Source organism: Pseudorca crassidens, chromosome 10 (genome assembly GCF_039906515.1).
Source record: "Pseudorca crassidens isolate mPseCra1 chromosome 10, mPseCra1.hap1, whole genome shotgun sequence".
Taxonomy (NCBI): domain Eukaryota; kingdom Metazoa; phylum Chordata; class Mammalia; order Artiodactyla; family Delphinidae; genus Pseudorca; species Pseudorca crassidens.
Window position 1 is genome coordinate 74102339 of NC_090305.1, and position 14517 is coordinate 74116855.

At 44.5% G+C, this 14517-nt stretch overlaps 1 protein-coding gene across 12 annotated transcripts in view; it reads right to left on the reverse strand.

The window, feature by feature from the left end:
• ERC2 (ELKS/RAB6-interacting/CAST family member 2) overlaps window positions 1–14517 on the reverse strand; it is a 960889-nt gene that overhangs the window by 161723 nt on the left and 784649 nt on the right. The window lies entirely within an intron of this gene.

Sequence of the window (14517 nt, forward strand, 5' to 3'; positions counted from 1 at the left end):
CCCGGCTGATTCCCTACTCCTCAGGCCTTCTACAAACTGCAGATTATAAGCCCATCTCACCTCTGTGGACCACAACTCGGGCCTGTCAGCCTAGAAGAGTATTTGGAATACGATTTAGCCAAGTCAGGCCTGGCTGTCACCCTAGACTCCCTTTTCTCCCTCCACGTCACAACCAAATTCCATTGACTCTCCTTCCCAGATAGGTCTGGAATCCAGCTGCCTTTCTCTATCCCTAATCCCAGCCTTCCTCTACACAGACCACACTTCTCTAGCCTCCCAAGGGTCTCCTTGCATCCACTCACTCTCCAACACCCATTCTTGATAGTTCCACCAGAGGGATCCTTCTAAAGCAGGGGTCCCCAAGCCCCAGGCCTGTTAGGCACCGGGGTGGCACAGCAGGAGGTGAGCGGCGGGTGACAAGTGAAGCTTCGCCTGCCGCTCCCCAGCGCTCGCGTCACCGCCTGAGCCATCCCCTCCCCGCTCCCCCCTCCCGCCCCTGGCCCGCGGAAAAGCCGTCTTCCATGAACCCGCTCCCTGGTGCCCAAAAGGCTGGGGACCGCTGTTCTAAAGCACCCACATCTGATCATGTCTCTGCTCAGCTCTTTATTACAAGGGAACCTGGAAACCACTGAAACAAAGTTCAAACTCCCTAAAGCAGTAGAAAGCCTTTCTGACCTCAGTCCTCACTGACACCTTCAGCCTCATCCTTTGCTAGTCTGCCTCTTTGCCTTCCATACTCCAGATATATTTACGGACTTAGTATGTTTCCAGATCAGACCTCCATTATGACATTCCTTTGGTCTGGAACATTCTCCACCACCCCGTATTTGCCTGTATTTTTCCTGTAGGTCCCAGTTTAGGGACCCCAATTTTTGGTTTCTGAAGCTGAGTTTGGTATCTCTTCCCCATGTTCTCGTGGCATCCAGTTCCTACTCCATCACAGCTTGACTAGACCGGCCTGCAACTGCCTGCTGATCCATTCTTCCCTCTCTAGGCTGGAAGATCCATGAACACGGAGCCTGTCTTATTCATCACTGTATCCTCAGCTTCCAAGGCAAACTCTGGCACATGACAGAAGCTTGGTTCCTATTTGGTAAATGTTTGAATATGTGAATGAATAAAGGCAAGGAGGGGTCTGCTGCATGCTCTGACTTCCCATTGGCTGAATTTGAAGTCACACTTTTTGTACAGACAACTGAGATCAAATCAGCACATGGGCCCGCCCTAGAAAAAATGTCAGTTACGCATCACATTTGCTCCACTCGATACTCCTTTTGGTTCCTGATGTTTATGTTCAAGGTATAAAAATGTCTGCACCACAGCTTTCACCTCTAGAATTGAGTGCCTGGCGTGGGGAAGAGTGTACAATCTTTGACACAATCTAGAGCAAGTGGGACCTCCAAGGATTTGAAGAGAAATATAAGAGTGTGCACTGTGCTTTGACTTGAAGGGCCTGGAGTGGGGGGAACAGGGGTCTCCTGTTTCCTTGACCAACCAGCTTTGATTTTTTTTTCCCTCCTTGCTCAGCATCTGATGGTGTAGTATTCCAAGGGTATTAAAACAAGGTCAGTAGGCTTTATGTGACAAAAGGCATTCTTAAATGTGAATGTTTAGTTAGAGTTTAAATATCAGTGGTTTTGCATATGGAAACATATTAGCCTCATATTTAATTGTGAAATATAGTGTTCATGTGAAATACAGGCTAGGCTGTGAAGTCCCATAGGTATGGGTTTGAGTCCCAGCCCTGCTATTTATAAGCCGTGTCATCCCTGCCCATGTACCTAACCTCTGTGAGGCTGAGTTCTCTCGTGTATAAAATGGAGATGATAATAAAAGCACCAATTCTTGCAGGGCTATTGGAAAGAATAAGGTAAGGAACTCACAGAAAGCACCCAGCAAAGCATCTATCGCGTGGTTAGCATTTAGAAAATGTGACCTACCCTTTGTCATATTATAACATTGGACTCTACCCTGCTTCATATGCAAGGAAGTAAGAAACACAGCAGCCTGCTATAGGTATCCATTTTTGCTGTGTCCAACACACAGATGTTGGTTCAACCTCTGTATTAGTTTTCTATTGCTGTCATGACAAATTACAACATATTTCGCATATTAAAATAATTTATTTATTATCTCTCTGCTCTGGGTCTCCCAAGACCAGAATCAAGGTATTGGCAGGGCTGCTGTCTTTTCTGGGGATCTGAGTCATTCAAGTCATTGGCAGTATTCAGTTCCATGTGGTCATAGGACTTTCCTTGGTAGCTGTCAGCTAGGAGTCATTCACAGCTTTAAGAGGCCTTCTGCGTTCTCTGGCTCATGGCTCCCTTTCTCCAACTTCAAAGCCTCTCATCATACTTATAATCTCTCTGACCTCTCCTTCTGCCCCCCTTCTCATTCCTCTTTCGTATTCCACTGCATCTCTCTGACTCTTCTGCTTTCCTCTTCCACTTTTAAGGGCCTATGTCATCATATTGGGTCCACCTGGATAACCCAGGATACCCTCCCTATTTCAAGATCAGCTGATTAATAAGCTTAATTCCATCTGCAAAGTCCCTTCACCCAGTGCCTGGATAAGTGTTTAAATAACCCGGGACAGGAGTCTTGGGGAGACACCTTTGGAATTCTACCTACTACACCCTGTTATTTTTACTTTAAAATGTGCAACAAAATCCACGTCAACACAGCACACTCATTAGGTATTTAGTTTGGGCTGTTTTGTAGAGTTGGCTTAGCTGGGAAGAAAAACATGGAAAAGTCATTTTCTAAAAGAATGGCTCACCTCCTTTCCTGAGAGACTAATGTTCTTTTCAATACAGAGTTTTGCATCCACTTATCAAGGAAACTCCCTTTATCCATCTGCTTTTCCACTTTCTGCTCAATGAAGTCCATACTATTTTAAGGAATTTTAAGATGTAGATCTAAGGTTTTTATCTATGAAGCTCAACTCCAACTTTCAAAATGTCAGCCAGCAGTGTCCAAGCATGGAAGACTCTTAGGCAATCCTGGGTTAATCCAAATTGAACAGTGTGGGCTGAGAAACTTGAGATTCAGGTTGAAATGTATTTGCCAGTTGGCACCCAACCCTGTTCTCATCAGCTTATCGGATTCATGTGACATAGAAACTTAAAATGCTGGGTCTCCATTCTATAGAAATACTTGCCTATATCTTCGAAGACAGATACACGAAATTGTTTACTGCAATCTTGTTTGTCATAACAACAAATGGCAAACAATCTAAATAGCCATCAACTCTGAGTGGCTAAATAAAACTTGGCAGGGGAATTCCATGGAATATTACTATAGCTATTGGAAAAGAATAAGGCAGATTCACATGTACAAAAATGGAAGGCTTACCAAGACAAATTGTTAAGTGAAAAATGCAAATCACAGAAGAATCTGTATAAGAGGACTCAATTGGTGTTATCTATGAAATGTGTAAATGCATATAGATTTCGTGAGTGCACATGAAGGGCACATCTATGAATAACCGGCACGTGCTGCTTCTGAGGAGAAGTGTGAAGTTGGGGAGCAGAGGAAAGAGGGGCATCTGGGGTTCAAGCTGTTTCCTTCAATATAGCTTAAATCTTTTACAATGAGAATTGATTGAATAATGAATCAATCATAGACTAAAATAAATCAGACTAAAATCAAAATTGGGTGAAATATACCAGGTTGGACATACTACTGAGGAGTAGGGGGCATGCATTACTTCTACAAATGGGACTTGGAAAATGATCTTATTTTAAAGCTTTTTCAGAAATTAAAGCCTGTCAAAGTGCTAAAATAAATAATCTCTGAATATTTCAGCCCCAGATCCCACGCTTATTAATTGCTGCAGTAGAGCCAAGCATAAAACAGGCTGGACGAGAAAGGGCTATTTGTCCTCTAGTTTCAGATGACTGTAACCTTCCATAGACCTAGCACAAAGTAGGTGCTCAATAAATACTTGAAGAATAAAACAAAACGATTCAATTTGGGAAAGTAAAGTGGCTGCCTCTGATTAAATTAAATCAAGCATACTAAAGTCATGGTACTGTATACAGATATACAAGATTCGACCCAATCCCAAGAATGAATGGACAGGAGGGAAATGATTCCATTACGAAATATAGGCAAGGAAGATTTGGAATCTCGGCAATCCTGAGTGTAGTACTTTAAAATAGAACAAAACAAAAAAGAAACCCCTAAAAAACAGAGCCTAAAAACCAGATTCTAACCGTATGTAGCAGCCCGGGATAAAGGTCTTACAGGCTGCATGCCAGACTGGCCAGCAAAGGGGAAAGGGGCTCCGAAGTTCTGTCCCTCCATATGTGGAATTCAGGGGCTGGAATAAGTGACTGTTAAGCTCCCTTTCAGGGCCAACCTCCAGCAATCTGTAAGTGGCTGCTCCGGTGGGCCCAGGAGCCTCAAAGGAGCTGGAATCAGTTCTCTCAGCTTCAAAGGAACAGAGCCTTGGGTTTGCATGTCAGATGTCAGAGCAAACCTAAGCCTGGCCCCCACCTCCTCCACAGATCACCTGTCAGGGGCTGAGCTGCAAGAGTCAAGGCAGCCCTTTCATTTCAAAGGGGAGGTTGGGAAGGGAGGCAGAATGTGGCAAAATGCCACCCGAAAGCCCTCAGCATAAAACACTGCATAATTTTTCGTTCTTAAAAAGGCTTTTTTACTCTTACTCTTTTTATTCTGTTACAGCAGTAACTTTACTTTGGCTTCACCAACATTAAATAAGTGACTAAGTGAATAAATACATAAAGCAAACATGAGTACCACAGTGGCCCCTAGATTCTAAGCGGGGGAATGCAGGGGACCCCATTTCTAGAGATGCATGCACACTCTTTGCCTCTGTTGGTTTGTTTCTGGCAATAACCGAGCAACGTTTTCTAGTGTGACTATCCTGTGAGCCACAGGCTTGTTTCTAAATTGTACCAGATGCTCTTCCACTAACTCAGCCTCGTGTTTTCATCAAAGTTTTATGTTTTGATGATGTACATCCTTGCTACTCAAAGTGTGGTCCACACACCAGCAGCAGCAACGTTGCCTGAGAGTAAGGTTGGCAGAAAAAATATAGGAAATTCAAATTTAACTGGGCATCCAGCTTTTCTTCTCCTCTAAATCTGGCAACCCCACCTGGGAGCCTGTTAGAAATGCAAACTCTCAGGCTCCATCCAGACCTGCGAAATCAGAGTCCACATTTAATAAAATTCTGGGTGGTTATAAGATCCAAGACGCATTGTTCTACTTTGTTCCTGCGAATTAAATCTTTTACTCTTAGGTCTTGTTGGCAAATTCTGATCTCATATCTGTACCAAACCCAGATGAAAAGAGTAATCCATTAACAAGGTTGGTTTGTATGTCTCCCTCGTTGGAGGGTTTCAGAGTGTATTCTGTTTGTAAATGCAGCATTTTCCAACCTGGGCATACCGCTCACTTTCAATCACTGATCAGCCAGAGCTGGTCCTGCAGGCTGAATCCCCATCACTTCGGAGGAGACGCCAGGCTCTGTTAATTGCTTGCTGGGTGGTGGGGAGGAGGGGTGGGGTTACCATCTCGCCTTTGATCAGGAGGGAGAAGTAATGGTTTTACTTACATCCTGCTTTGTCTCTGCACAGGCCCAGAGCCTGAGGATCCATTTCAGGCTCTCTCTTTCTTCCTGGTATTCTGTTACTGCCTACATACCGTGGCCCAGGGCTTGGGGGGTGGGGGGAAAACCAACGCTCTTTGTGGTACACCCACATGACAGGCTTCAAAATGGAAACAATATTTAAGTCAAACCTGGAAGATCAAGTTTGCTCAAATCTCACAACACAGGGAGCTTTTGAAAACTTCAGCAGCAGGTCTGGGTTTTTGATGGGGAGAGGCGAGCTGGGATGGAGAAGCAAGACCCTGTTAAGAGACGCTGAATTCCCACATGGGAGTCAACATTTCCCTTTATGCCTTATACATAGTGAGAATAGTAATAATGCACCCAGATAGAGCCTCGAGAGTTTCAAGGTGTCTTTAGAGACACACTCTTCTTCAGTCCATAGAATAATTTTGGGGGAAGTGAAGGTATAGGTGACCATTATTAGCCTCTTACGACAGAGAAGGCACAACCAAGTAAACACATTTTAAGAGTCAAACAAGTCAAGACACTTCCCTCAAGTGGCACATTTCCTGACTCCTAAAACAATGTTCTTTCCCTGCTGATAGAGGTTCATTTATTTGGTTGCCCCAAACTATTCAGACCTCAATTATCCCTCATGGGACTGGAAGAAACCTTAAAAAGATTCATAGAATCCAGTTATGGGTTGAATTGTCCCCCCTCCCCCCAAATTCATATGTTGAAGTTCTAACACCCAGTACCTCAGAATTTGACCTTATTTAAAAATAGGGTCGTTGCAGATATAGTTAGTTAAGATGTGGTTGCACTGCAACCTTAATTCAACATGATTGGCATCCTTATAAAAAAAAGAAATTTAGACACAGATACACCCACTCCAGGAGAAAGCCATGTGAAGATGAAGACAGAGATCAGCCTGATGTATCTACAAGGCGAGGAATGTCGCAGATTTCCAGCAAACCAATAGAAACTGCAGAAAAGGCATGGAACAGGGCTGTGTCACAGCCCTCAAAAGGGACTAACCCTGCCGACACCTTGACTTCTAGCCTCCATAACTGCGGGACAATCAATTTCTGTTGTTTAAGCCACCCAGTTTGGGCACTTTGTTATATCAACGTAAATAACTAACATAAATCCTGAGGTGGGAAGTACCACCTTGGCGCTAATGCTGATGCTGGCACTGGGCAGAGGGCTTCACGTGCATCATCTCACAGCTTCCTCACATCAAATCCGGGATGTAGGGCAGTTAGAAAGGATGAAGCTGAGGCTCACAGAAACTGAGCTACTCAGTGAAGGTGACACAGCCAGCACATGGCCAAGCTGGGTTGACACTCAGGCAGTGTGAGTCCAGATCCTGTTCTCATAACCAGTAAATATCACAACTTCAGGTAGAGTGGCCATGACAACAAACTAGCATCATTAAGCCCTTTCCCCAAGTATGCCAGGTGCTTTTAGGAACTCTTAACACCACACTGAGGTGGAAATGAGCATTGTCTATATTTGATAGAAGAGGAAGCAGAGGCAATGAGGCTCAGTGACTGGTCCAAGGTCACATGGCTCATCAGTGGTAGAGCTGAGGTTTGAACCAAGTCTGTGAACTCTAGCAGGAGCCCAGAGAGCTCAGATTTGCTGAGTGTGTGGTATGTCTCAGTGGCGGGTGTGTGTCCATTTCCAGATCAGCACTGCCCCTCTCTCATGTCACCATGCAGGCATCATCTTTCTGTATTTCTACCCACTGTGCACATCCTGAATGCCATTCTCTCTTTCCAATCCCAATGCTCACAAGGACATTTTCAAAAAATTCATTTCCCTTCCCTTGCTCTATAAGAAAGCTCTGCTTCCTCCGAGTACTGCAGACGATGGCTTCATGGCTATAAAGTCTGTGAAGTTACTTCAGTCTGTGGCTCAGACTCTGATAACGCCCTAAGTCACTTCCAGGAATTTTCATCAGCCACGCGTTTAGAGCGCATCTGAATGTAGGGCAGCGGCTCTCAACCAAGGGCAATTTTGCCCCTAGGGGACATCTGCAATTCTGGAGTCATTTTTGGTTCTTACAAACGGGGTGCTGGAATGCTACTAACATCTAGAAGCTAAAGGCTAAACATTCTACAATGCACAGTTGCACGACAAAGAATTCAGCCCCAAATGTCAATGCTGTTGAGGCTGAGAAATCCTGGCATAACGTGTATCCTCCAGAGGCAAAATGCCCACATATAGTCTCCAGCTCCATTGCCCACCAGTTCTGCAACCTGGGGCAATTTTCTTAAACTGTCTAGGGTCCCGTGTTCTTACCTTCAAAAGGAGACTAATAATAGTACCCACCTCATGGGTTTGTTTGAGGGATGCAATGAGTTAGTACATAGCAAGGGACTAAGTAAAGTACCTGGCACAGTGTAAATGCTCAAGATAGTCACCCTTACTACTTGCAAAGCTGGAAGTTAGGCACCTGACTGTGGGGCTCCAGCAGCTGCTCGGCTGTACTACTCTACGATTTTAGCTGAGGTGGGTACTCTCAGATTTATGGATGCCTGGGCACTTGCCATTGCACAAACCTTAAGTTGCAATTTAGTTGGAAACCATGTTTCAAAGTAAAATCAGGCAGGAGAAATAATTGAGGCCATCCCGCTCTAAAAGCTTTAGAAGTATTCAGACATTCCCTTTGGAATCTTTTCAAGGTCTCCATTCACCTATGCACCTAACATTTACATCCCTTTTACAACATGCCCAGACACTACGTGGTTTAATGGATTTAATCCTCGAAACAACCTCAAGAGATGGGCACTGCCTTCTCTTGTTCTTTCTAAACAAAACCGCTTCTCCTGAAGTATCGGGACCCAAGATTAACCAATACCTTATCAAGTTTTTATTCAATATTATTGTTTTTCCTATTATATCATGGGTGTTATCTTCTTGTAGGTTCCAACTCTCTCCACAAGCATAGGGATTTTATCAACAGGACACAGGCTTTGTGGGTTAGCCTGGGCACCTAACACGCTGTTTAACATACAATATGTATTATATAATAATACACAGAATATATACAAGTTATAATAAATTATATAGATATACATGTGAAAGATAGACAGATAGACAGACAGAGAGACAGGTAATACTGACTTATAAATTCTTGGAACTCAACCTGCTTTCAACCCACGTGGGGACAGACTTCAGTATGTGGTTTAAGGAACTGGGTCTGAAGAACCCCTTGCTATATAGTGGCTGGTGGTGGCCACACACTACTGAAGGGAGAACATGGGATGGGGTAGTGAATGACAGAATGGGGTTCCAGCCTGGTCTCTCCACCTCCTAGCTGTTGACCTTAGCAGTGTGATTTAACCTCTTCTGTGTAAAATGGGACAACCTACGAGCTACATGTTAGGGTGGAAGGCGAAGTGGCGTTTCATGTAGAAAAACTAAATGCTTGGTAATGGCTGCTTTCCATCTCTGAACAAATTCTGCTCATCATCATGACTTGGATTCATGGCTAGGAGGCTTATGAGACTCTGCTGGTGTCAGTTAACTGACTACAACCCCACATTTCAATGATGTTGTTTCACTTTCCTATCCTTCCTTTAGTTACTATGGGTTATTCCTCTCTGCTTCCAGCCCTGGTATGCAGGCCACATCGAACAGTCCTCTGTGCCAGCCAACTGAACTGCCCATGCTAACCCATGTATATGCAGAGTCGATGGCAATATTGATCATACAATGCGAAGCCGCCCTGTGATAAATGGCAGAGTCCTTGAATTCTTCTTATGATCTTATACTGACAGACAATTAAGAATATACCTTACTTGGGTAAAAGGATTCAAGGAGATCAGGGACCTTATCTGTGTAGTTTCTGTTGAACTGCATGTAGTAGGTACTCGGTAAATATTTGTTGAACTAATTGCTAAACAGGTGAGCATTAACAGGTTAAGTCCTACATAATATGGCCTGTGGCATTTTTTCCCCAGTATCTTCTTTCATTTCTTTTCAAATAATCTGAATAATTTGTAGGCAGGAGCACAAGAGCTTAGTTTTTAATCTCATCAACAAAGGACCTTCCAAAGAGAAGGCATTCCTTTGACTTGGTTGTTGGCATTTCAGATGTAATTACATTTTTCACCCTAAAATTTCCCAACGAGATTAAGAGTCAGGTACAAAGTCTCCTTAACCCTCTGCTCAAAAGTTTGCACAAGGAGCTCTGCCCACTTTTCATGGGATTTCAGAAAGATGCCAGCTGCTGGCAACCATGAATCATGAAACACAAAGGACTCATAATCTCCTGGAACATACCCTGCTTGCACAATTCCTTAAGAGCCTCTCTAAGAATACACCGGAGTCTGCAAGCATGTACTTGCTTTTCTGCAGGTAAAGAAGATGCAGTATTGCCTTTTTCAACAAGTTGTATCCAATATTCCCTTTATCTATTCTGGATCAGTCAAGATAAGAGAGTACACACGTCTAGGAAAAAAGGCAGCTTTAGCATTTTCTTTGTAATTTCACTTGCCTTCTGGCCTCTGAGTTTCCCCCGACTTCACATTATGGTGATATTTCTTGTAATGACTGAAAAGTTTCAAGCTTCTTCGCATCTAATTCCAACTGGCTATTAACTGTGCTAGTTTATTGGAATTGTGTACTGAGGGCTTTTGAATCTGCAGGCATATGTTTTTGTTGCCTAGATCATTTGCTTGACCCTAAGAAAGTTATATCCAACTTATTCCAGGCAGGGGCCTCAAGCATGAAGACCCCTAGGGAGACTGGGTCCACGTTTTCCTTTGGTCACGGGTGTTGATGCCAAATAGTTTCAATGGTCAGACTGGTGCTCAGTTCCCAACCTGATTCAGGAGATATCCACTAAGTAAACTTCTAGGTCTTTATAACACATAGTAGATAATTACAGAAATACTGATGCTGCAAACCCTAAGGGGTGACCGATGAAGAAGGTATCAGAGGAGGTAGTAGTAAATAAAGAAAATAAAGAAGAAAATAAAGACAACAAGGGCTAGTATTTATTGAGCGCTTACTATGCACTGGTACTGGGCTAGCATTTCACAGCCTTATCTCACTTGATCTTCATAAGAACTCAGTCAGGGAGGAAAATAAGACATCATTTTTCCCATTTTCTAGATGAGGACACTGAGGCTCAGAGCAATTAAATAATGTGCCCAAGGTTACACAGCTATTACGGGGCAAACCTTGGAAACAGAGCTCTCACTCGCATCCCATGGACTCCTCCTACAAGCAGGCTGGACATTTTATTCATGAAAAAGGAAAGAACAAGAGGAGGAAGATGAGGTGAAATAAGGTATGAGGAGAAGGAAGATGTGATCTACAGAGGAAAGTCCTGAGGTGGAGAAGAGGAAAATGATGAAGTCTTTGTTGGCTGTCATCATGATTCTCAGAAAAACAGGCCCATCTTCATTTCCCATGAGAGGGGGGCTGGGTGGGGAGTATGAAGGCTAAAGCAGAGATCTGAAAGGGTCACCTTGGGGATGTAATGTGGGTCAATGCAGGAATCAGGAGTCCTGGTGAGCGGCTCTGGAGTGAGACACACCTGGGTTCAAATCCCAGCTCTGACATTCCTGATCTGTGTGACTTTGGGCAAGGAACTTCCCTGCTCTGTGCCAAAGTTTCCTCACCTGGAAAACAGGATAACAGTAGTACCTACCACACAGGGGGAGGTGAGGACTGAACAGCATGACCAATGTGAAAGCAATGAGGATGGGGGGCGCGGGTGGAAAAGTATGGCCCACCAAGTCACTTGCAGCTTGCCACTGGTTTTGCATGGCCTACAAGCTAAAAATGGTGTTTAAACAGTTGGGAAAATATCAAAAGAAGGATGTTCTCTGATATATGAAAATTATATGAAATTCAAATTTTCTTGTCCATAAATATGGTTTCTACTGGAATATGACCATGCCCATTCATTTCCTTGCTGTCTTTTACTGTTTTTGCATGCAATGGCAATTGAGTAGCTGCCACTGAGATGCTCTGTGGCACTCTCATGGCTTTGCACTGCTACTCAGCCCACTGCAAATGGCAGTGAGGCAGTGAGAACGTGACAGCCTTTTGAGTGACATGTGTATCATCCATCTGTGTGCAGAGACATTTTCAAAGACGAAGTACATAAAATACCATTACAGAGCACTGTTTACAAATGAACATCTGCAAAAGATTCTGATGACAGAGAACACTAATGTTGAACACCAATTAAGTGAAATGTAATTTCTCTCCAAAGAATCCAATTCTTCTCATTAGTAGACATGTATTAACAAAATTTACACTCATTATATTTTGAATTTCATTAATGAAAAACTTGTGAAAATTTGCTTTCTTTCTTGTTATATAAATACTTATATCATATTCTTCATTTTGCCTTTTGGCCCACGAAGTCCATAACATTTACCATCCGGCCATGACAGAAAAAGTCTGATGAGCCTTGACTGAGGAAAGCGGCCAGCGTGTGGTAAACAGCACAGGAGAGGAACTGCTGGTTCTCACCTCTGCTGACATCATAGCCCTGCATCATTCCCATCATGAGGGCAACTCGGCTAAAGGCCCCAAATTCTCCTTTATAGGTCTTATTCAACACTGGGCATATATATCCCTCAAGTTTCAGGTAAATACTGGATAAAACATAGCTCTTCAACCATAGTAAGGAGAACAAAAGCTTAATGGTGGGGCTGGGCTACGTGCCTTCTCCTTCTCAGGCCCATTCATTCGTTCTTTTCGGCACAGGATTCTGCCAGCTCCTAGCTAACGATCTCAAACAATGGTGGTAGCTCCACCTGCTAGGGCAAATAGCCCATCCTGAAGCCCAGAGAGACAGCAAGTTGCAGCAAACCTTTCCCCAAATATATTCCCAAAATACATTTTCCCCAGATAGAGTCTATATAATTCTCGATGAGGGTCTGGGAAGAAAAAGGTCCATGAGCAATAAGCATGGTAGACCCAGCCAAACCTCTCTTTCTTTCAGCATGTGACAACTGGCCTGAGGACACTAGCCCATCAAAGGCTCTGAGAATGCCTGCAGTGAAGAAACCTATTTGATTCTGTTTAATCCAGTTTTACTCAAACTTGTTTGAACATAGAATGCTTTTATTATAATTTAAAAATAGTGGGCTTCCCTGGTGGCGCAGTGGTTGAGAGTCCACCTGCCGATGCAGGGGACACGGGTTCGTGCCCCGTTCTGGGAAGATCCCACATGCCGCGGAGCAGCTGGGCCCGTGAGCCATGGCTGCTGAGCCTGCGCGTCCGGAGCCTGTGCTCCGCAACGGGAGAGGCCACAACAGTGAGAGGCCCGTGTACCGCCAAAAAAAAAAAAAAAAAAGTATTTCTTAATATCGAGTACCATCAGTGCTCGGATAAACATCCTTAGGGACTTATTACCACAGGGAAAGGAGCAGCTGACCGAGAGGCAACTTTCTGACTTTGTAAAACAGGCACGGTGCTACCCGCCTGCTACCCTCATAGAGCTCATGGGGGATCAGAAGAAAATCAGAGACAGACGTGGTCTATTTTCTCTAAACTGGTGAGGGAGCTGTGTGAGTGAGACAGAAGTGGGAGAAGTGGCAATGTCAGCCCTCAGAACTTTGAAGGTGTCTGTGGTGATGAGTGGGCTATGCATGGTGCAGTCAGGCTGAAGGCCTCCCTTCAGCCTCCCCTGCCCCCAGCGTGATTTTGGGAAAGCAGTGATCATCCCAGGGGGAGATGGAGACACCCGTCCTTCCCTGTTCCATCCCATGCCCAAGGCGAGAGGCACGCCAAAGGCAGACACCCAGTTACATAAAGCTCCCGAAGGCCTTCGTGGGTGGGAGTCCCAGGCCTCAAACCAGGTGCTTCCCGCAAAGTGTGCAAACAGCTTCACAGTCTGGCCTTGAAAACATGTTAGTGCATTCATAACTTAAAAAAAATAATAACAACGAGAAAATTCATCTGGCGTGTCTCAGCTTGCACTCTCACATGCAGTAACCGCCTTATCTGACATATCAGATTTCACCGAGTCCCAAGCCTGTTGTACAAGGACAGACAAAGATTACTCTTGGGTTCCGAACACTTCCTCATTCTCCCTCTCTCATCCCCACATTCTGCTGACAATTGTACTGAACGACCTCTGAGGCTGAATCGAGTTTCTGATCGGCTGGTGGACATGCTGTCAGCGGGGCAAGCCGTCCCTCTCTCAGAAGAAAACAGGTGTTCTTTCATTTCCCAGGGTCACCTGCCTTCGGAAAGAGGAGCGCAGAAGATTTCCCCTGACGTGGTTTCCTCGAGCTCCCAAGCTAGTGCCATGGTGCCAGGAGATACAAGTATAAAAAATAAACAAAACCGTAAAAGTAACAAATAAGAGCAGCAAAAAGCCCTACAAGCAGAACCTAATCACAACCCAATGCCACGCAAGCGACAATGGAGAGACTCCCTTTTGAATCATGGAGGGGTTTTTGTTTTTGTTTTCCGTAGAGGGATTTGTACAGAAACTCCTCTCAAATAATGCAGTTACATCAGAGATCAAGGTGTGTTGAAAGAAGAATGGATGTTGGGGAATAAGCAAGGCTGCTAATTCCACCACGTGCTGACTCAGGGCAGCCACAGGCATCCGGGCTACCTGGGCTGACACCTGAGTGCAGAACAACGAAGCCTCATTCCGCTGCCAGGAACCAATGCACTGGGCAGTATAACTATGCCCCTGCTCCCCAGAGGGCTGCAGTAGGCCCACCCTAGCCTGCAGAGGCTCTTCCCACTGCCTGATGAAGGGCAGAAATCAAAATGATAAACCGATTTCAATTTGTCAATGTGGAAAATCAATCCCGTGGCACTGAGTAAATAACAACCACCATATAGCCTTTGCTACTTTAAAGGCTTAAAGCAACACTTAAGAGTGGTGGAACCAGTATTTGAACCGGGTCTGTGTGACTCCAGAGCCTGGGTGCTACCAACCA